Here is a 25,161-nt window from a genome sequence, read left to right as displayed (position 1 = left end):
TCTGGTTCACTTGCTCACTTCCTGCCAAACGACTGTAAATGTAAGCAGTGGTAGCTCATGGTGAAATCACAGAACCGTGTACTGAGCAACTAAAATGTAGACTTTGGGAAAATATTTCCAGGAAACACTTTATTCAAATGGAAATATGGGAGGAAAGCTTAAGGGTCACTTTTGTGCAAACACAACTTTTATTGAATTTGGGAAAATAAGAAGGACCAGAGAATAATGGGGTAGAATTGAAAGAAGTGATACTTCTTTCTCAGTGAACTGAGAGCAGTTATTGGAATAGGATAAAATCCCTAAGAGAAGAATATTCCTGAATGCATGACAGAAGAGGACTTAAAAAGGAGAAAGTCACCAGTAGCATAGAATTTTACATACAGATAAACATTAGTATGAATCTGAAAGGCATTCTTCTACTCTTCAGTTTTTACGTGAAGTGCCATAGAAAGAGTACAGATTTTTCTTTTTGAAAATTTCATGTAAGTAACTAGCTTTATAGTCCTTCTGCAACTGTTCAAACTCATTAATATGTTTATGAGATTCATCTGTGCTGAAGTGCATTCTACTTCATTTAATTTCATAGCTATATAGTACTTTATAAATATATAGGACGTTATTGATCTCATTCAAGCTGATGGGCATTCAGTCTATTTCCAATTTTTAGCTATGGTAAATGATTCTAAAATGAATAATATTTGTGTTTCTTTGCCCATTGTGGGAGATATTCTGTAATGAGGATTTCCTGGGTTGTACAAGTGTGGATATTTTCAGCTCTTCAAGATATTGATTGCTAAATCACTCTTGGGAGTGGGTATACCAATTTATGGTTCCATCAAGTGTATGTGAGAATGGCATTCCCTCACACCCTTGCCAAATTGGATGTTATCATATTTAATTTTACTTAAGATACTTTATTATTTTATTTGTTGTAATAAACATATCAGGGTTTTGGGATTTATGTGTGCAAAGTAAAATTTAGGGTAAGAAAAAAAAAAGAAAAGAATATCACAGGCACCTAAAAGCCAAGATAAAACCATTTTCCTGGCCAGAGGAATTATTGGAAGGATACCTCGTGGTCCACAGAGTTTTGGGGAAATTCCCATTATTTTTTTCCTGCTTATTTATAGCATGGGAAGCTAAATTAGTGAGAAAATAAACAGAAAATATTTCTGTTCAGAAGACTAGGTAAGGGGCTCTTGGGATACAGAAAGTATAAGAGAAATTCTGGAGAGGAGTGAGCTAGAGAGGAGAGCTCCTGAATTCTCTGTATAAGTGTAAATGAGTCTGGGCTCACTCCTGATGAATTTAATAAAAACAACCTATTACGCACAGCAAAGGGTATGGAAACCAAAGTGACGCTAGAACCATTTGAGATGTCAGTTTAATTAAAATATCAACAAACCTCTAACCAGATCAACCGTGAAAACAAAACAAAACAAAACAAAACAAAAAAAAAAAACAGAAAAGTAAAGAATTCTTCCAACCTAGAATTCTGTATCCAGTAATAATACCTTTTTGGAATGACAGCAAAATAAAAACAGTCTTAGACCAAGGAAAACTAGAAGACTCTGTAACTAGCACACTGGGAAGGGGGAAAAAAAAAGGCCAAGCAAGCTAAAGGACATTCCTCAGGATAAAAAAAAAAAACAACAAAACAAAACAGAAGATTCCAGAAGAAATCTCATAACTTCAGGAATGAAGAAAAAGCAAAGAAAATAGTAATTATCTAAAACTTAAAGAAATAGATACCATACAAATCCTGTCTGACCATAATAGAATGAAATTATAAATAAATAGCAAAAATATTCCGGAAAATCCCAAAATAGTTGGGAATGAAGTAATACATTTCTAAATAACCTATGAGCCAAAGAGGAGGTCTCAGGAATATAAGAAAATATTTTGAATTAAATGAAAACAAAAAAACAACGTATCAACACCTTGGGATACAGTTAAAACAGTGCTTAGAGGGAAACTTAAAACATTACAAGCACATATCAGAAGAATGATTTAAAATCAATAACTCTGGTTTTCACCATAAGTACCGGAGAGAGAAAAATAAAATAAACCTAAAGCAAGATGAAAGAAAGTAAAGATTAGAGTAGAAATCAGTGAAGTTGAAAGCCAGACAATAAAAAAGTCAATAAACCAAAAGTTTTTTTTAATCAATAAAATTGATAAACCTCCAACAAAGCCAACAAAGAAAGAGGACACAGGCACAATACATGTCCCTCTGATATTAAAATAATAGGACAGGGGCGCCTGGGTGGCTCAGTGGGTTAAGCCACTGCCTTCGGCTCAGGTCATGATCTCAGAGTCCTGGGATCGAGCCCCGCATCGGGCTCTCTGCTCTCTAGGGGAGCCTGCTTCCTCCTCTCTCTCTGCCTGCCTCTCTGCCTGCTTGTGATCTCTCTGTCAAATAAATAAAATAAAATCTTAAAAAAAAAAAAAAAATAATAGGACAACATTATAAGCAATTCTGTGGCAATAAATTTGATCAATTAGATAAAATAGACCAATTCCTTGAAAGATACAAACTACCAAAATTCATTCTGGATGAAATACAACCATGAATAGTACAATATCCAACAAAGTAAATCCCAGTTCCTGATCGTTTCACAGGTGACTTCCACTGAACATTTAACACAGAACTCATTTCAATTCTATATAATCTCTCCAGAAAATCAAATGGGAAGAAACACATCCAAACTTAATTTACCGGTCTAACAATCATATATCCTAACCAGACAAGGATATTATAAGGAAAAAAACTACAGATAGCCATTATGAATACAGACACAACATCTTCAACAAAATATAAATTTTTGATATATTTTAACTGATATTTTTTAATATTTTTGAGTAATTTAAAATGGGTTGGTAAAAGGCTAAATCCATGTGGGGTTTTATTCCAGTTGTGACGATGTGTGTCTTGATAGCGAGATACATAATGAAAATGAATAGGTAGGAAAAACGTTAAAAATCTTTGCCTCTTCAATATTATGAAGAAAATAAATCAGGCTATAAGTAAATACGTGTTTTCATGAGAGGAGAGTGTAAAAATCATTCACTTAAAATAACTATTTTGAACTCTGGTAACAGTTAAATTCAACCACAGTAACTCAAATTATGCAGTGTATGTTCATTCATGCATATGTATTAATTTGTATATATTTATACTTACACAATTTATATTCATATTTATCTTATCTACTACCCTCTGTTAGAATATGTGTGCATTATATCACTTATTAGACCCACATATCGTATATTTTCCCTAATTCAATACATTGACTTCAAAAGATATTTAATACTATCACATGGAAGTGCATAAATAAATGAATCAGTGATCAGACAGAGTTACTTGTTGCAAAGAACTAAATGGTCTTGTTTACTCTAGATGTATCTTTGTCAGCCAGAATGTATTTCCCAGGCTTACTGCACATTTAACAGAGTGTGATTAAGAGGAACATCTGTTTTTTTAAAGAACATACCTAAGGTGAATTCCATTATGGGCCAAAGGTCTACATCCCACTGAAAGGGCAGATGGCTAAATGTTTGGTTTATGATACCAAAAAGAGATATGCTGGAGATATGTTTCTGAATTAGAGATTTCAGCTTAACTTCATCATCAACTGGATGAAACTCTATATGCCTCAAGGAAATATCTTGAAAAAGTTTTCCTTAGTTTTATGTCTTTCCTGTTCATTATTTTAAATTGTGCTTGACAAGGTAAAGATAGATTTATAATTTGTTTTTTAAGGTTGAATGTGGAAGTTGACTCTTTGTAATTGTTGCTTTTTAAAATTATTTTTAAAATTTATTTTTTCCTTTAATTTACAAGCAAGCCAAAACTATATAGAGAAGTAAGTCTATACATGGCTTTGAGGAAACTGTGAAACTGTGTCAGCTTTAAATACTGAAAAAAAAAAAACTTGTGGACCATAAGTTTTCTGAATTCGAGATTGTAAGATTATCCATCCTTTGTTTTTGGTTTCCTTTTTTGTGACTACAGACTGCACACCTCATTGCACAAAAAGTGAGCTAATACTAAATGAAATGGTGAGAGTCTGGATTGCGTGATGTTCATATGGTTTATGCAGCAGAGGCAGCTGCTGGTGCCAGTTATGTAGTAATATGCTTGAGCAGCTGCCAAAAGAATGAAACTAAGTTTGACTCACAAGCAAGAAAGACATGATGCTTCTAAGGCTTCTGTCTCCCAGGACAAGTGGGTTGCCCATTTTTAATCTGAAGACAGTAATTGGAGCCAATAAATCAAATGGAAGAGGACCCTCTGGCTTCATATATAATCTCTTTAGTCATAATAAAATCATCATCTTAAATTTCTGAATTTTACAAAATTCTCTGGACTTTCAAATGGTGAATAAATGTGTGACTTAAGTGTATAGGCCCATTTTTATCAAATCACTATGCTGAATATACACATATAAGAAATAAGCTAAACATATGGATTGCCTCATTTATAAGAAAACATAGCCACCTCTTCGGTGGAATTAAGCAGATGTTTAAAATTTTTCAACAAAATTTAAAAGTGACTGAAGGCAGGAAATGAAGGAAATGATACCCAATTTAAGCTCTAGGAAGTCTGTAGACAGGCTATAATTATCTATTATTAAGGCAGCTTGTATAAAGAATAGAAAACTACTATCCAGAAAGGAGGTTTCTTCCCTGGTTTGGATTTTTTTTGAATTTCAGCCAGATGACAAATGAGGAATCCTTTTTTATTCTGTGTTCATCCATCTCCTTTTGAGATCTGGTCCTCTCATTTATTAATTTATTTATACAAATTTAAACTTTTAGATAATGAAAAAAAAAAAAGCCTAAATAGTTCTGATAATTAGCCAGTGTATACAGCCTGATGAATAGTTTGTAGTCTAAGAAATATTTAGTCATTTGTGTCATATATTCCAATCTATAAGTTATGGGAACTATTAGAAATTCAAGATGTCAAATCCTACTTCATGCTATAGGAAAAGAAAGTTTTATGGTTTTGTTTTTGTTATTGAATGTCAGACTCTGTGACTTTCTGATTTTTCCATGGCTAAGAAAGACAATAGTGTGACAACCCTTTGTTCCTGGTGGGAGAGTCTGTGTTGTGTCAATGGAGGTCTGGGTCTTTGAATTCCCCAACAGAACTTGTATGTGGGAATCTGGGCTAGAATAAGACAGCAGGAAGGAAACCAAGAAACACAAAGCAGTTTATTAAAGTGAAAGTGCACTCTCAAGGTGGGAGATGAGAGATGAGGGAGATCTAAGGGGTGGAATTGGCAGCAGGTTGTTTTGGGATTGGATATAATTCAATCTCTTGGGGCTGGGAGAAGCTGTTAGGTACAGTGGGATGGTTTCTAATGGCAGCTACTTCCAGGCATTTGAAGGACTCCCCCTACAGGTTGGGAGGGGGAGTTTTTGACCCTACTGGCAAGGCAACCTTTCTCCCTGAGGTTTGGGTCTATACCTGCAATGCAGATGCACTATAATGAGTCTGGGGGTTACTGGGGCAGAGGTGGAAGAGGAGAGCACACCTGTGGCTCATGATCTGTCAGCCTCAAGGTCTTGGAAGCCACTATATCAGGATGTTGTGCCCCAGGTTTTAATGCGTAGCTTATTTATTACAGCTCTTGCCTTCAGTTCAGCCCCTATCATTCTCTTTTAAAGATTTGGGACTCTGCGTTTAGATTTTCCTTCCCCTGCTCATGTCTAGCTCCTGCCTAACACTTTGAAATGCACCTATCTACTTCTCTAGAGCTGGACAGCTTTGAAGGCTTGAAGTCTCAACTACTTTAGAATTTTGAGAGTAAAAAAAAAAAATGTGCTGCAAATACGGAAGAGAGCCTTTATCTTGTGTGTCAGGGATCTTCCAAAGGTTGGAGTTTGGGCACAATGAGTCCTCTATGCTCTATGCTCCGTCTCCTACACTTTGCCACTTAGAAGACTTCTTAAAGTGGAGTGTTTCACCTGCTATGGGCCCTGACAACTATTGACTAGTAAACCCGTGACAAAAGAGAAATTAATCCTTTTACCCTGGGAGATAAAGCAAGGAGGAGGAGCAGGAAGAGGAGAAGGAGGAGGAGGAGGAGAGGAGAGGAGAGGAGAGAGAGAGAGAGAGAGAGAGAAAAGAGAAAAGAAAAGGTCCAGGAAGACCTAGTAGGCAAATGAAAAATAGAAGCAAAATACGGATTAGGCAACCCCGAGCAAAATAGAACACCTGGGGAGAAAGTCACTCTCAAAAGAGAAGTAATAAGAGTACTAAAGAAGTCTTAAGTATAACAAAAATAAAACTGTGGAACTGAAGAAACAGCTACAAAAATAATAGGAAGCTAACTAAGATTTGGGAAATACTTTCTGATCAATACCTATATTTCATGTCTGTTTTCAATTTGGTTTCAATAATAATATCTTCTAAAGTCCCTTCTATATGCAGAAGAGAAGGTGGAAACTCTATTTTCCAGAATCCCCTTTCCTGTGTGGTACCCAGAATCACATGAGATTTGGAAATTACAGGACAAGGAGATTCTGTTATTTTCCTGAGACAGTTGCATCCTGAGATTATCTTTTACTTCCTGGCCACTTCTTTCCTCCCTCCCTCCCTTCCTTCTTACTTTCCTTTCTTCCCCCTCACCCTTTTTTTTTTTTTTTTTTCCTGGCTCTCTCTTGAGAATCAGTTGCTTTGCTGCTGCAGACTGAGGCAGTTCAATACCCTTCTGTCTTTGTCAGGTCTTCCATAATGAAGTGCCACAGACCGAGTAAGTGGTTTCTCCTTGAAGCCCTGCCCCTTCCCTTGCAGATGGCTACCTTCTAACTGTTTGGGCCTCACATGACCATCCCCCTGTACCCTCACATCCCTGATGTGTATCCTCACACCTCTCTGAATGTTTGTCTTCTTTCTTGTAAGGACACCTGTAAAATTTAATTAGCGTGTTCTGATCTTCTCCTCTTATAATGACACCAGGAAGATTGGATTAGAGAACAGAGTAATGGGCTTCTTTTAACTACTTCTTTAAAGGTTGTTTCTTATGGTACAGTCACATTCTTAGGTATTGGAGCTAGAGTTTTAACATACCAATTTTGGAGAGAACGTAATTTAGTCTATAATACTTGCATAGAAATTTTTAGGAATTTCAGTGACTTTTTTTTTTAAAGATTATTTATTTATTTATTTGACAGACAGAGATCATAAGTAGGCAGAGAGGCAGTCAGAGAGAGAGAGAGAGGGAAGCAGGCTCTCTGCTGAGCAGAGAGCCCGATGCGGGGCTCGATCCCAGTACCCTAGGATCATGACCTGAGCCGAAGGCAGAGGCTTTAACCCACTGAGCCACCCAGGCGCCCCAATTTCAGTGACTTTTTACTGAGCTTCTGAGAACTACCCACTTTGGTTCTTCAGGTTGAGACCTTCAGTATTTGCCTCACTGACTTGTCACAGTGCTTCACCGAGCTGTTATTTTCTTCCTCGGTTTCTGCATAGTTATGGAAATGTCTAATTCCTAGTTTTAAATTTGTACTACTAGCCTATAGTGTGTTCTTCCTCTCCCTGCTCTCAGTTTATCTATCCGTCCATCATCTTTCTGTCTTTCTCTCTCTCCATTGTATTAATTTGCGAGGGCTGCTATAACAAAGAACCACAGACTTTGTGAGTAGGTTGTATTCTTCTGAAACCTTTCTCTTTGGTTGATGTCTGTCTGTCTTCTGTCTTTACCTTGTCTTCTTTCTGTAGCTATCTGTGCTTAAATTTACTTTTCTTAAAAGAACAGCAGTCATACTGATTTTGAGCTCACTCTGATAAACTTGTTATAATTTAGCTGCCTATTTAAAGACCCTATTTCCAGATAACAGTCACATTATGAGGTATTTTAGAACTTCAATATATAAATTTAGGGAACACAATTCAGCCCATCACTTTCCCTCTATCTACCAACTAATTGCTGAACTATTTGAAAGCAATTTACAGACCACATGATGTGTTATGTGTAGATACATAGTATGTTCTTAAGAATAAGAACTTTCAGGGCACCTGGGTGGCTCAGTGGGTTAAGCCTCTGCCTTCGGCTTAGGTCATGATCTCAGGGTCCTGGGATCGAGCCCCACATCGGGCTCTATGCTTAGCAGGGAGCCTGCTTCTCCCCCTGCCCCATCTGCCTCTTTGCCTACTTATGACGTCTTTCTCTGTCAAATAAATAAATAAAAATCTTAAAAAAAAAAGAGAATAAGAACTTTCTTCTGCCTTTCATAGGACTGGATCAGAGTCATTGGAAAGGGATTTAAAGTCAGATAGCAAGACTCCTTTTGGCTTAGAAGAAAACAAACACCTAGGTTGTGACCTGACTATGTGGGTCATATGTCACAGAACTTGGCCTCTAAAAGCCAAGAGTGGTTCTTGGCTACAGGTGGCAAGAAAATGGGGACTTTATTCACAGAACTACAAGGAAGTGATTGTGCCTAAATCAGGGAGCTTGGAAGAGAATCCTGATCCCTAAATATGAAGAGAAGCTCCAGCCAACACTTTGATTTCAGCTTAGTGATATCTGGAGCAGGGGACCTTCCTAACTTAGACTCCTGACCATTGAAAATAAGGTAAAATAATTTGTGTTTAAGCCACTGAGTTTGTGGTAATCTGTTTCATAGTACTGAAAATGAAGACACTCGGCAATGGTCCGTCTGGATATATTTTAGACTGTTAAAATTTGAGGAAGGGTCTTTTTGCATCTAGTACAAGGAGACCAGCATGCTGCTAAACATCCTCCAATGCGCAAGGCAGCCCCTCAAAGCACAGGATTATGAAGCTCTAGAAGTTAGTTATGTCAGGGTTGAGAAGCCCTGGATTAGGCTATTTTATTAGAATCATCTGTAGCTGGAGGAGGAAAACTGCTTTTGTTAGAATCTTAAGACTGTAACAACTTTCTAGGAATAAATTAGGGACTTTCACTAATTATATAAATTTTGCTTGGGATAGCAGGATACTATTAAATACTCAACAACGGAGAACATTATTTTCAAAGTTTCCAAACTGAATCTGACACTTGTTACATAGAAGGATTAAGTTCTAAATTATGTTTTGATATTAATAAGAAATTACCACCTAATTGAGAAAGTCAAAGGTCATATGTATTACAACATTTTTCTCAGAATGCGTAAAATGTGTGAGATTTTTTCTTTCTTTCTTTCTTTTTTTTTTTTTTCTGTGCATATGCATTTCGCAGGGTTTCTTTGGAAGCATTAAATGGAAGAAGAAATTCAATATTTGGCTTCTGCACTCGCTTCACATTCCATTTTCTTTCTCATCAGGATAGCTTCCTAGGTCCTTGGCAAAATATCTCTTTGAAAAATCTGATGCATACCACAGAATTCCAAAGTTTGTGGGTGGTGCCATGAACACACAAAGAGGACATTATAATACCTTTTGTAATTTCAAAGCAAAAGACTCTTTAGGCCCTCAAAGACTTATAAACAAGACAGAAAGATTTGTAATAGTAAATATATAAATAAAAGCGAGAGTTAGTGACATGCTTTAACTACTTACAACTCTTGGACATGATAAATTAAACATTAAATGAGTACAAGTTTGCAGTCCGTTTTCTTCAATGCTGTTCTTGATTTCTTGCTACTCAGCAGGACTCTTTAGGATTATCCCAAGTTTTTAAAGAATTTTTAATAATAGATAAACATTCTAAAAGTGCAAGATTCCTGTAGGTTAGTACCAGCTGTCAGTCAGTGAGAACACCACATTTGGTGTGAATTCCAATGTTCTCTTTCTGACATGAACCATCCGAACATTTAACAAAGAACAGATAAATGAGCATCAAGAAGGCATTGTGACAAGATTGCAAAAATATGTTGAATATTGAGTTTTGATTTATAGGAGATAAAAACAATATAGAAAACCTGATCCATGTTATTTATAAGGCTCTGTCTTGACTGAGTTTTCCCTCTCAAATTAGTATTACGGAATAAGATCTCCCTATCTTCTTAGTCATATTTTCAAATCTCTGCAAAGACAAATGTCTCATGTTTTGTGGTTATTCTTTCCTATTAGAGCAGACTTCAAGGAGAATAGAAAGACAAATAGCAAAAAACTAAGTAAATGTAAATTTTAATCCAGAAGTGATTTATCTGATAAGCTTAGCTATCTCAAATTTAGAGAACATAAAATATCAAAAGATCTATGAGAGCATCCAAGACAAATGTTAGCATATGCACATGAATAATATGGGCAAGCATATATAGTGTTTATTGTAAATCAGATCCAGTTCTGAGAGCTATCTTTAGGTAGTAACTCATTTAATCCTCATAAAAACCTTATGAGATAAGCACTATGTTTATCTCCATTTGATAAATGAGAAAACTGAAACAGAAATAGTTTCAGTACCTTTTCTGAGTAAGTTCAGCCAGTAAGGGGCTTAGGAAATATTTTAAAAAGAGTCCTTACAGTTAGCTGGTTCGAGTGATTAATCTCCAAGTCTCTATTTAAGCTTTATTCGAACATTTATTTAGTATTTAGTGTTTATAGTGCCCTGACCTGACTGCTTGGCAGATAAAGATAAATAAGACAGGTATGTAAATGAGTACACCTCATTTTAATGCATGTTGTGGTAGGAACACAAAGAAGGGATTATTACTTGACAAATAATGAAAGGAAAAACAAGAAGGCAGTTATGTTAACAATAAACAGTTTTATATATTTCAACTTCACATAGCCATTTGAACATATTGACGCTGTCAGTTGTATTCAGAATGATGGCCTCAAGTTACGAGAGAACATTTAATCTATGTTCACAGAATTTTGGTTAAAAAAGAAAGCAGTACATTTATAAACGTTTATTCTGGATAGTATATTTGTTTTAAATTCTTAAATTTTTCATTTCAATTGTATTTTGGAAGTGTTCCCCACCCCCCCATGGTTGTTCCTAGAGTTTACCACATACATTTTAGTTTATCAGAATCTATTTGAGGGATGCCTGGTGGCTCTCTTGGTTAAGCATTTGCCTTTGGCTCAGATTATGATCCTGGGGTCTGGGGATCTAGCCCTTCATCTGGCTCCTTGTTTGCCCCCTTCTCTCCCCCCCTCCCCTCCCCCACCCCCTCCACATCCCCTCATGCTTTTTCTCTCACACTCTCAAATAAATAAATCTTAAAAAAAAAATCTACTTGAGATTTATACTAACTTAATTCCAGTGAAATGGCAAAATACTACTCTTTTATAGCTCTATTCTTTTTTCTTTTTCCTATTATTATACATATTGCATCTATATATGCTACAAAATCAACACTACATTGCTACTACTTTGTATAATTTCATGTTGATTATATAAACTGAGAAAAGAAGGGAAACAAATGTGTGTTTATCTATTTTATTATGTGTACCATTTTATTTACATTTATGGTTCATTTATTTCTGTGAGTTTTAGTTTTTTAATTTTTAAAATTTTTATTATTTTTATTTTTTATTAAGTTTTTAATTTTAATCCCAATATAGTTAACATATAGTCTTATATTCATTTCAGGTGTACAATATAGTGATGTAACAATTTTTTATATATTACCCTGTAGTCATCATGATAAATGTGCTCTTAAATCTCCATCACGTATTTCACTCATTACCCCACCCACCTCTCCTTTGGTAACTGTCAGCTTTTTCTCTATATTTAAGAGTCTGTTTCTTGATTTCTCTCTCTCTCTCTTCACCCCTCTCCTTTTCTTTTGCTCCTTTCTGTTGTTTCTTAAATTCCACATGTGACTGAAATCATTGAATCTTTCACCAACTTACCTCACCTAGCATTATTCTCTCTAGTTCTATCTGTGATGTTGCAAATGGCAAGATTTCATGCTTTATGACTGAATAATATTCCATTGTGTGTATATATATATATATGTATATATATATATATATATATACCATTTCATCTTTATCCATTCTCCTATTGTTGGATATTGGGCAGCTTCCATAATTTGGCTGTGTAAATAATGCTGCAGTAAACATAGGGTGTATGTATTCTTTTGAATTGGTGTTTTTCTATTTTGGTGGTAAATATCCAATACTGTGCTTACTGAATCCTAGGGTAGTGTTCTATATTTTTAACCTTTTTTTTTCCCCTGAGATTTATTTATTTGAAAGAGAGATAGAACATGAGCAAGAAGGGCAGAGGAGAGAGAGAAAAGAGAAAATCTCAAGCAGACTTTGTGCTGAGCAGGGGCCCCAATGCAGGGCTCGATCCCAAGACACTGAGATCATGACCTGAGTTGAAACCAAGAGTTGGATGCTTTTCCAACTGTACCACACAGGTGCCCCTATTTTTAACTTTATGAGGGATCTCCAAACTGTTTTCCACAGTGGATACACCAGTTTGCATTCTCACCAACAGTGCACAAAGATACCTTTTTCTCCATATCCTCGCCAACATCTGCTGTTTCTTGTGCGGTGGACGTTAGTCATTTTGACAGGTGTGTGGTGATATCCCATTGGAGTTTTGAATTTTCATTTCCCTGATGATGAGTGATTTTGAAAATCTTTTCATGTATGTATTGGTCATCTGGATGTCTTTTTTGGAGAAATGTCTGTTCATGTCCTCTGGCCTTTTTTTACTGAGCTGTTTGATTTTTAGGTGTTGAGTTATATCAATTCTCCATAAATTTTGGATATTAACCCTTTATTGGATAAGTCATTTGCAGATATCTTTTCCCATTCAGTACACTGCCTTTTAGTTTTGTTGAGTGATTCCTTTGCCATGCAGAAACTTTTTATTTTGATATAGTCCCAATAGTTTATTTTTCTTTTATTTCCCTTGCCTCAGGAGACATATCTAGAAAAATGTTGTTGTAGCCAAAGTCAGAGAAATTACTGCCTGTGCCCTCTTCTAGGATTTTTATGCTTTCAGTTCTCATATTTAAGTCTTCAGTCCATTTTGAGTTTATTTTTGCATGTGGTGAAAGAAATTTGTCCCGTTTCATTCTTTTGCACGTAACCAACAACATTGGAGTGACTTTCTTTTTCCCATTGCATATTCTTTCCTTGTTGAAGATTAATTGACCTTTTAACTATGGGTTTATTTCTGTTTTTTTTTTTTTTTTTTTTTATTCTGTTCCATTGATCTTTGTGCCTGTTTTTTGTGCCAGTACCCTATTGTTTTGATTACTACAGCTTTGGGATATAACTTGAAATCTGGAATTCTGATACCTCCAGTTTTGTCTTTCTTTTTCTCTTTTTTTTTTATAAATTTTTTTCTTTTAAGATTTTATTTATTTATTTGACAGAGATTACAAGTAGGCAGAAAGGCAGGCAGAGAGAGAGGAGGAAGCAGGCTCCCTGCTGAGCAGAAAGTCTGATGCGGGGCTCGATCCCAGGACCCTGAGATCATGACCTGAACTGAAGGCAGAGGCTTAACCCACTGAGCCACCCAGGCGCCCCCCTGCAGGTGTTTTTAAGTCTGAAATGAGTCTCTTGGAGGCAGCAAATAGGTGGGTCTTGTTTTTTATTCACTCTGTTACCCTGTATCTTTTGGTTGGAGTGTTTACTCCATTTATATTCAAGATACTTATTGATAGATATATATTTAATGCCATTTTGTTACTTTGTGGTTTTTTTTTTTTTTTTCCTGATTCTTCTCTTAGTCTTTTCCATGGTTTGCTGGCTTTTTTTAGTGATATACTTGGATTAATTTCTCTTTATTCTTTGTATATATTACTGCTTTTTAATTTATGGTTATCATTAGGTTTATATAAAATATCTTCCTCATATAAACTCTATATTAAGTTGATGGGTATTTAAGTTTGAACCCATTCTTACTCCTCTCCCCTCATGTTTTAGGTACATGGTATTGTAGTTTTACATCCTCTTATTTTATGACTCCCTTGATTGATTTTTATAGTTATACTTCTTTTACTGCTTTTGTATTTCCTACTTTTTTCATACTCTCACTTAAAGTCTTTCTTTTCCACTCAGAGTGTCTCCTTTAATATTTCTTGTAGGGCTGGTTTAGTGGTCATGAACTCTTAATTTTTGTTTATCTGAGAAGTTCTTTGTTATTCCTTATATTCTGAATGATAACCTTGTTGGATAGAGTATTCTTGGCTGCAGAGTTTTCCTTTCTAGCACTTTGAATATATCATGCCACTCATCTCTGGCCTGCAAAGTATCTCCTGAAAAATGCATTGATAACCTTATGGGTTTCCCTTGTATGTACCTGTCTTCTCTTACTGCTTTAAAAACTTTACCTTTATCACTACTTTTTGCCATTTTAATTGCTATGTGTCTTGGTGTTGATCTCCTTGGGTTGATTTTTTGGGGAAATCTCTGTGTTCAGATTATTCTGGATCTGAATAACTGTTACCTTCCCCATATTAGGGAACTTTATAGCTATTGTTTCTTTAAAATCGTTTTATTCCCCTTTTCTCTCTCTTCTTCTTCTGGGATCCCTATAATGTAAAAACTGTTATGCTTGCTGGAGTCACTTAAGTTCTCTTATTCTATTCTCATTTCACAGTTTTTTGCCCCTCATTGTTCAGATTTATTACTTTCTAATATTCTGTCTTCATGCCATTAATTCATTCTTCTGCTTCTTCTAGCCTATTTATTCCATCAAGTATTTTTTAACTTCATTTATTGTGTTATTCATTTTTTATTTCATTTTTTTACATCTTTGTTAAGGATCTCACTGATGTCCCTCCACTCTTTTTTAAGTCCAGTGAGTATCTTTGTGATACTTACTTTATATTCTTTATCAGACATATTGTGATATCTGTTTCTTTTAGGTCTTTTATTGTAGTTATAAAACTGCTCGTTCATTTAGCATATATTTATCTGTCTCCTCATTTTGTCTAACTTTCTATATCTAGTTCCATATATTAGAAAAGTCAACTATGCCTTTGTTTTTGGAGGTAATGGTTTAATGAAGAAGAGGTCATATGGTACCCTTCAGTGCAGAGTCCCCTGTTCCCCAGGACCTGATGCTTGAGGGAGCATCACCTACATTTGTTACATGTGGCCTGCTATTGTGTCTGGGCCTCTTTTTTCTTTAGTCCTGTCATTTACAGAGACTCCTTTTGCCTGTCATGGAAGTGCTTGATCCCCACCTCAGTAGGGTGCATTTTAACAAGGCATATGATTGTTTGGCTGGTCTGCTTATGAAATGAGACCCACTCTTGCTGCCACCAGAACCAGGGCCTTAGATCTGGAAATGTGGTGTTGACAGGGTTTGTGCTGGGAAAGGGGAACCTCAGCACTGGGCCTGAGGCAAGTGTGATGGGCAAGGGCAGATCCACTAAAGTGTGGGGGGTTAGGCTTGGTGTAACAAGTTAGGCAGCTAGTGTAGGCACCAGGCTTATTCCTTCAGGTGACCGTGTGCCAGCAGCATGGGAGAGAAATGGCTCCTGAAAGCTCCTTTGTTCTTAGAACAAGAGGCTTTAAAAGCAGGAGGGCCTGAATTTTAGGAGTTCTTACAACCTTCACATCAGCATAAATAACTCAGAAAATGACCTGAAGACTGGAAGAACAGACTTCACAGCTAAAGGTAAAGAAGAGGACACATGGAAGAAGGTAAGAAGGGAGAAGATGTAGTTTGTGAGAGAAGGGGATATTGCTGTCCATGGTAGGGAGTGAACTGGGGGCACATTGAAAGGTGAAAAACAGACTATCACACTGGGGAGCCTAGCAGGGGAAGGTGAATCCCTGTAACATTTGAAATCTACCTATTGAACCTGACATTTGTTTTCTCTAGTCTCTTTCCTTGATCTCTCTATTAGTGCATGTGTTTCATTTGGTATTATACCTCACATGTTAGACTACCCTAATTAATGGTTGATTGCCATAGTGTTTTGGCAATGTCTTGGTATACAAATTGCTCAGCAGTCAGATCTAGTTTAATTCAGGAATTAAATTAAGACCAGTCTGAAATTTCTTCTGACCCTAGCAGAGCTATTTTTAGCTATCTTTTACTTTTTCTCTCTGATGAAATAGACGGTTTATGGTTTAACTCATTGTTCTTGATTAAATTATTATTTTTAAGAGTGTCCTTATAAGTGAACTTCCCCACACTCCATTTCCAGTAAAGCCAAACATTGGGGAGTGCTTTGGAACTCTCAATTTTTATGATTTCCTATCCTTCTGGGAAAACTCCTTGGGCTACTAGTCTTTGTGCTGAATGTGACTGTAGCCTATGGTTCCCCCATCTTGCCTCTCCCAACATGGAAGGTATTTTGCTCATTAAGGAAACTATATTTTTGGCTGGCTGTGCCTGATATAGAACCTCTATGCCATGTATAAGGACTTGGTAGAGGAAGGAAGCTCCTGACCTGTTGGATGTACTCATCAGGCACTTAATCTCTTCAGTTTAGTGTTGGAGGTGATGAGAATAGTTGGTGGCCTTTTCCTCACAGGTATGGTAACTCTTGATTGGGAGATGGGGACAAGAAATGCTCTGTCCTCTTGACCACACCCACGTTACACATGTGTACCTTCCGTTAAGGTGACCTGGGTGGTGAGAGGGAGGGAGTTAGTTGCAGCTCTAATGCACAAACTCCCACTGTTCTTGTAGAATTTCAGATTTTCTTAAATAATTTTTTCTTTAATATATGCCCTTAGTATGCCCTTAGGGCAATTTTTAGAGCTATAATTTATTTATATAAATGTTTCACCAACACTTTACAGAATTTCTGTAGAGTGCCTCATGGTGCCATCATGGATATAGAAGAAATTCTTTTTTTTTTTTTTTAAAGATTTTATTTACTTATTTGAGAGAGGGAGACATGCACTGGGGAAGGGATAGAGGAAAAGGGAGAAGGAGAATCCCTGCTGAGCTTGGAGCCAGATGCAGGGCTCAATCCTGGGAGCCTGAGGTCATGGCCTAAGCTGAAGGCAGATGCTTAACTGAACCACCCAGGTGCCCATAAATTCTTATTTTTTTTAAGAATACTTAAAGTTATCTGAATATTTCATTCATGTAAAGAATAATATCTTTTCTCAGTAATGTGAGATAAATGAGGTATAACCATAAATGCTTAAAATCAATTTAAGAGTATATTAATTCTATTTCTCTTGGTCAAAATACAACTTAAAATAAAATGAAAGACATTAAAATTCTTGAATCTAGTTTGCTGTTGCCAGCAGCTCAGTAAATTTGTAAATACCATAGGAGCTCCACAACACGTTGTTGAAAATTCGTCACTTGCCTATTATTATAATTTTCACATTACATTACCTTTCATCCCCCATCTTTCATCCCACCAAGCCCACAGAGTTCATTTCTTTCAGAGCATTTTGGGGCACTTCTTAATCCTCACCAACACCATCATTATAATAATGTCTATTATTCCTTTTATTCCAAGAATTTCAGACTCAATTTATTTTTCTCCTGGGATGAGCATCAAGAAGATTGGTCCAGTTCATTTGATAAATGGATTAATAAATATTCGTTTGGAATTAATTTATTCTATGAACATTAGTAGATACTTCCTTTGTGTCAATTACTATTCTAAGCATAGGAAACTCAATGAGAGATAAGGTATGATACTAGCTTTTAGTGAGCTTACTATAATTTAATGATCAAGGAGAGTTTAGAAAATATACAAATGTAATATTTTTATTATGAAAGGTAAAGAATTTTTTAATTTAATAGAGTTCAGTTGATGCACAAAGAAATAGGTTTCCATTTGAACTGGAAGCTGCGATACAGCTTCCTGTTGTTGGTTTATCTCAACATAAGGTTTCAGTAGTCTAGGCATAGTTGCAGAATAAAGGTAGTTTGAGATGAGCACATAGTTCCATTTGATTGTTTTCTTAGGTGATTGGCATCAGAATGTGAAGACAATAACTCTAGAGAGTTAGGAAGTGACCAGATTATGATATTCTTCATACTCCATTAAGAACTTTTCACTTTAGTAGATAAGAGAAAGCAACTGCATGAATATAGTTTGAAGTTGGGACATAATCGGAATCACATTTTCATTGTTGTTATCATTGGTTTTAGAAAGATTTCTCAGCCAAATTTTGGAAGATAAAATACCTATCTATTGAAGAGACTATAGTAATAGTCCAGATAATAGGCAGCACCAGTGCAGATGGAGCAGAAAGTGTAGATATATAAGTTATTAATAAGGTAGAAGAAGAAATAAGACTGCATTACCAATTTATATACCGACAAAGAAGTATAAAGGATTTGAAGACATATTCTAGATTCCATGGTTGTGTGACCACACTGATGGTGATGTAATGAAAGAGCATTGATTTTTGGAGGAAATAGCAATGCTTTCAGTTGTAAATACTGTGGTTTTGATAGACACATGGAACACCAGTTACTCATGCTTGGTAGGTAGTTGAATGTATAGGATTGAAGTGCAGAGGAATGATCCGTGCTAGAGATACTTATTTGGAAGTCATTCACCTATAGGAATTCATGAAGTCATAAAAAGTGTAGAAAATATCAGTTTAAAATGTGAAGTCTGAAGGACAGAACTCTGTGGGACAGCTACATTTAAGGGGAAGGCAACAGAGAAATAATTTAGGAAAATCGTCTAACTTTCCTCTATTAATGGTTATCTAATCTTTTTTTTTCATTAATTAATTAATTTATTAAATGATAAATTAAGGTCAACAGATCAATTTCCTGGTTTGTTCTAAATTGGAGAGCCATAAGATACATGCTAATGCAAGCTAATATCTCAGAAAAGACTTGCATAGAAACTGTCCACATTTCATTAGAGAAACAAATTAATATAATAAGGGATTCTTTTAAAAAGTGTAACTGCATGTATGTATCTGTGATTAAAGATCTGCTCTAAAAGCTTTACTTAAGTGAATTAACAGATACATCTAATACATTTGTCAAGACTCCAATTCAAAATGCCTTAGTTAATTCTCCTAGACAAATGAAAGCATATGTTGACCTTCATTTATGGTTATTTATTAATTAATTGAAGATTTATACTCTGCTTACATTTTTACCAATGTTTTTATATGTGGGGATTATATATTCAAGAGATTAGATAAGTCATTATATAAGGCTATAGACAAACAGGCCTTTTAATTCTTTCTAAATACTAATTTTTAGATATAATTATCTTATAAAGAAAATAATTAAAACATTTACCTATCTGCTAGGCTTTTACAGTGTATGAAGTTCTATGCTTGATAATTTATAATTCCTTACATTTTACTATGCTTTAAAATTCTATGAGAAAGCATTTTTTAAACTCATCTACATTTTGGAATATATGGAATGCAAATGGTTTGCCTGTATTCTATAGTTAATTAGAGATCAGAGGGAATTTGAACCAGTTGTGTTTGACTCCCAGCCATGTCTGTTCTTTAGTAGTATTATATTATATTGCCAACAAGTCTAGTTCTCTATAAGCCCACAAGTCACAAAGAAAATACATGTACAGCTCTTCTAAAAAAAATCCTTTCTATTGGTCATAAAGTTCATTACATACAGTTTCCCATTAACTACATGATTTTTAGTAATTCCCACATAGCCAACTATTTCTTGGCTTGAGAGCTAGCAAATAGAAGTTGATTTATGCTTTGAGACTACATATGTATACATGGATATCCCTTTAGATATTCATATAGATACACACATATATAAACATACAGATATTTGGGTATCTTTGTTTTAGTCTTTGAGTAAGTACAAATAATTAAATGTACACAAGTTTACTCCATTATACTCTCTGCCAGCCCCTTCTTTTCCAAAGAAGAACAAAAGTTACGTACCAAATGTTGTTAAAAGGTAGTGACACTCTATAAGAAGAATTTCTAAGTATTACAAAGCAGAAAGTAATTGAGAATAAGAAATGAAATGTAGATGGGATTTTCCTGTCAGGCTTATGCTAAAGTTCCTGCTTTGCTTCTCACTAGTGACATGATCTTGAGAGAGTTATTTTAAAATAAAGTTCTATGTTAAAAAGTAATACTCCTAGTGCCTTCAGTTTTTGTATAAAAGTCTTGCTTTTTATGCAAGCATTGGCAGCATTGAATTAGTATAAGTTTTGCCCCCAGATTTTCTCTCTTTATGTATATAGCCAGAGACAGAGACAGAGAGCGGGGGGATATGAGAAAGGAGGATAGGGGAGGGAAAGTGTATGTTTGAGAGAGATAAATGCCATAATGAAGCAAATGTTCATATATATGTACATATTTATATGTATATATTTTTTCAGTATCTTGCAGCTGTAAAAATATAGGTATAACTAATTACCTTGCAAATGTTTGAAATTTTACTTTTGTATATAGGCTGTGCACCAAAATTGTCATTTTTTTTTTTAAGTTAATGTGGAATTCATGACTGACTAAAGGAAATGTTATGTTTTGATGAACATTCTGTTTTCACTTAAATACACAATATGATCCTGGTGAAAATTTGGGAGGGTTGAACTTTTAACCATAAAATAAATATACTTAAGTTACTGAGACTTTACCTTCTTCCTTTCTGAGTTGGAAGATTTCCATAACGATGCTTGAATTTGAAGACCTCACAACTAGGATCTGTTTTCTACAGAGACTTTACTGGAAATCCTACACAGAGGGAAAACATTGTATGCCATATATGGTGATATAGCATATTTCCTATTTTTGAACCAGATGGACTAAAGATAAAATGATGAAATGCAAGTTTTTTCTTAATATACTTAGCAGTATGTCAAATAAAAGCATTCCTGTCTATTCATCCACTTATCTTTTCTGTTTAAAAATTATTCTTGCTGAGACAGAGGGGTTTGAAAAAGCTCGACCTGGCTATGGAGATTTTTGAAAAGGGAACATTTTTTATGACTGTTGTTTTATCCTTCATCTCACCAATGGGAAATGAGGAAACTAAGGATTATAAGCTGTTAAGTTTTCACAAACAATAGCTAGGAGAAGACTGAGGGCAAGGGGCAGTAGTACTGTGCAACCAGAAACGTTATTTCCCATTCCTAGCCAATGAAGTGTATTTTATTGGAAAATATCACTGCCCTTCCTAACTGTGCATATTATACATACTTTTTAAATTACCTAGTGAAATAGCAGCATTAAAATATCTTGAAAGTGTGTTTTGTTAGTATTCCCTTAAAGAATTTGAAAAAAATCCTGTCTTTCATGATTGATATATTTCTATAGATATTTAGTTTAAGTATACAATTTGATTCTGTCCTTTGTACCTAGAAATCCTGTTTCATTTTTCATCCTTAACCTCTCTTCCCTCCAATTGCTAATATGCTACTATGATGCCTGCAATTTCATCTGCAGATCTTCATGATTAATACATTCATACCAAATTATTAATTTTTTAAAAGATTTTATTTTTATGCGATCTCTACACCCAGTGTGAGGCTCAAACTCAAGGCCCCAAGAAAAGTTGCATACTTTACCAACTGAGCCAGCCTGGTGCCCCATAGCAAATAATTTATGATGCCAACATTATTACTCATTGACTCATTCTAATCTTTCATAGTTTTGTGCCTTTGTAACAGTGATTTTTCCCACCTTGAAGCTCTACTACTTCATCTATCAATTATTTTATCAAAAGTCACTTCCATTGTGAGGAGTTCAAGACCTTTCTAGGAAAAACTACTTGCCTCCTCCCCATGGTTCTACAATGCTTTGCACATGCTGCCATTGTAGCATTTTTCATTATGTGTCTAGTTGTGTCTAGAACACCTAAACAATTAGAACACCTAGAATACATACTGTACTCCAATCACCAAGCATAACTATGGGTGCAAAATAGGCAGCAAAAAATGCTCAAAATGCTTTGTATGTAGAGAGATAGGATGTGTATGTGCTCATGAAGAAGAGCTAAAGAACACTAGTAAAGAACTAGGGTTTGGAGGAAGGTGGGAGTGGGAATAGAGAGTCTGTCAAATATTGCCTATTTTACAGCTTTGTCTGTGGAAAAGAAGCTATTTAAAATAATAAAACATGATTTTCTTCTTATATACATACCATAACCTTGATGTGTGTTACCTTATTTGAATGTAAGACTATTCAAAGAACTAATATTTTAATCAGTTGTTATCACATTGAGTCAAATAAATATTTACCCCCCAAAAAGAGCAAATTAAAAAAATATATTGGAATTAAAGTACATATTTACTATATTTTCTGAAGACCTATTTTATTAAAAATATAATTTGGTCCATATATTTTAAAAGTGATATTATAATACCCTACATATTTTAAAGCCTAAAAATAATTGTGCTGAATTCATTGTCAACCTAATGGAATATACAGGAAATGGTAATTTAAATAAAAACAAATAAGATTTTGAAAAAAATTCAATGACTGCCAAAAAGACACAGGTTGTATTTTCCTCTCATTTGGTTATCTGAGCATGCATAATGTATTCTAAATTCTCTTTGAATACAATTTGATCTGTGCTTATAATAAAAATAAGAATGCATATAAGCAAACTTAATATAATTTGGTAGTTTCAATGCGTAAAGTCTAGAAAATATGTATTATGTATACATATATATCTAGTTTCTATGGTGACCTGGTCACTTGGAATATAGTTTTGCATGAACAATAGTACACAGTCATCACTTTGAATTTCCTGACCTATCTTTTCTGCTTAAATGCTGCATTAGCAGATTTTAGTAGCTAATGTTTAGCATATCTTATAAATTGTATTAATGTTGTCTCTCTGGAGCTCAACAGTTACTTCAGAAAAAAGTCCAGGTCTCTTGGAAAAGTTTTATTTTGGCTTTAAAGAAACCTTGAGATTATAGAAAACAAAATATATATGAAAGATATAGTGTATTACAAATTTTATTTAATTACCCATAGCTTTTTAAAAAAATAACTTATTATTTTTAATTAACATATAACATGTTATTTATTTCAGGGGTTTAGGTCTGTGAATCATCAGTCTTACACAATTCACAGCACTCACCATAGCACATACCCTCCCCAATGTCCATAACCCAGCCACACTCCGTTTGTTTCTTGAGATTGAGATTAAGAGTCTCTTATGGTCTCCCTCCCTGGTCCCATCGTGTTTCATTTTTCCCTCCCTTCCCCCGCCAAGACCCCTCACCCTGCCTCTCAAATTCCTCATATCAGAGAGATCGTATGATAATTGTCTTTCTCTGATTGACTTATTTCGCTTAGCATAATACCTTCTAGTTCCGTCCACATAGTTGCAAATGGCAAGATTTTGTGTTTTTTTTGATGGCTGCGTAGTATCCAATTGTATATATATACCACATCTTCTTTTTTTTTTTAAATATTTTTTATTTATTTTTTCGACAGAGATCACAAGTAGGCAGAGAGGCAGGCAGAGAGAGAGAGGAGGAAACAGGCTCCCCGCCACGGAGAGAGCCTGATGTGGGGCTCGATCCCAGGACTCTGGGATCATGACCCGAGCCGAAGGCAGAGGCTTTAACCCTCTGAGCCACCCAGGGGCCCCAGTATACCACATCTTCTTTATCCTTTCATCTGTTGATGGACATTTAGGGTCTTTCCACAGTTTGGCTGTTGTGGACATTGCTGCTCTAAACATTGGGGTGCATGTGCCCCTTCGAATAGTTTTTAAGCTACAAATAAAGAGAAAACCAATATTTTGTATTTATAAGCCTAGGATTAAAAGACATTTGAGGCAGTGTCAATATGAAGTTTATAATACCAGAGAAAGAACACTGGCGCAGACCCGCCAGGGTCTCAATGTCAGGTCTGTTAGTACTACTTATTCTGTATGATGCAAAGTAATAAACTCTTCAAATTCTCAGTTACCTTGTCCATAAAATATGTAATAAAAAGACAAAATTTTATTTTCTATTGAATTCTTTAAGTCTAAAGACTTGTATAAACTTCAGATTAAAAAATAGCAATATATTTTTTAAAAGTGTTAATTATGTTTTATAATAGTGAAATAAAATTTAAAAATATGCTTTCAGATCTGTAACATATGATAAACATTCTTATTAGGTAATAAACATTGTGGGCTGTGTATATAAAAAGAAATGTTTATATGTAGAAGCATGTTAAAATGCACAAAAATTGATTGTATTGAGGACAGTTGTATAAAAATGAGAGCTCATACACTAAGGTTCAAAGATGTCAGGTTAAATTAAAATAGTGAGCTAAGTGTCATTTGCTTTTTATTGCACTTGTTTATCTGTTCTATTATATTTGATTAAATATATAATATTTTTAAAAGAAACCCATAACTGATGCTTTTTTGCAGTACTAATATAGCAACAAATAGAGTCATAAGAATTTAAGATCACTTCTTAATTGTGGGGAAATAAAAGAATACTCTGACCTGAGTGCAGCCTTGATTGGGGTACACAAGAAGGAAAACATAATATCCTTAAGATCATAAAACAGTTAAGAGGATGTACCTCTGTGTTGGATGCACATTGGGTTCACATCTGGTTTTACCCAAACCTCGGTAAATTTAGATGAGTTAGTTAACTTCCATTAAGATTGGTTATGTCATATGGAAATGGGGTGGATAATATGAAATACCCTATAAAATCAATGTGAACATCATAAGTAAATGTGTGAAGTTCTTATCATAATAGGTAACTAGTAAGTACCATCTGTTCAATAATATCATATTATAATTTATTATACAGAAGCTAGAGGATGTTTGTTTTTGCTTCCAGAGATTTAGAAACAAACTTGTAATACAGTCATCCTAATATTAAAAATGTTTTATGTTTCATTAAGGCTTAATGGGTTTTGCTACGATATTTTATACAGAAGTGGGTGGCATTAAAAGAGAATCATTTAATGTAATATAACATGCAATAGTTGTTTTTTTGTTTTGTTTTGTTTTGTTTTGTTTTGTTTTGGCTTGGCTTGGCTTGGCTTCTCTATATATTACCAAGATGCATAATGTAATTAAAAAGCAGGGAAATACGTTAATATAATATTTGTGGTAGCTAGTTGTAAAGGAATATGGCAGTAACTCTAGGAGTTTGAGTGATTGCTGTAGGAATATTGGAAGAAGTGAAATGGTTACAAATTGCAATGAAAGGAATTTAGTAACAAGAATTATTTGACACTAGGACTACAGAAAAATGTTGTGCAGTCATTTAATCCTGAAGCTTTGTTAAAACAAGTAAATGAGAATATGGTTAGAAGATTAGGGAAGAGTGATTTAAAAAAAATGTTTTAAGTGCATTCATTAATCTGGGGTGAAAAGTGTTTATGGGTTCATTGTCACAGATGGT

The sequence above is a fragment of the Enhydra lutris genome, unplaced genomic scaffold (assembly GCF_002288905.1).
Source record: "Enhydra lutris kenyoni isolate GAN:26980312 unplaced genomic scaffold, ASM228890v2 scaffoldscaffold19, whole genome shotgun sequence".
NCBI lineage: Eukaryota > Metazoa > Chordata > Mammalia > Carnivora > Mustelidae > Enhydra > Enhydra lutris.
This window is presented reverse-complemented; position numbering follows the sequence as displayed.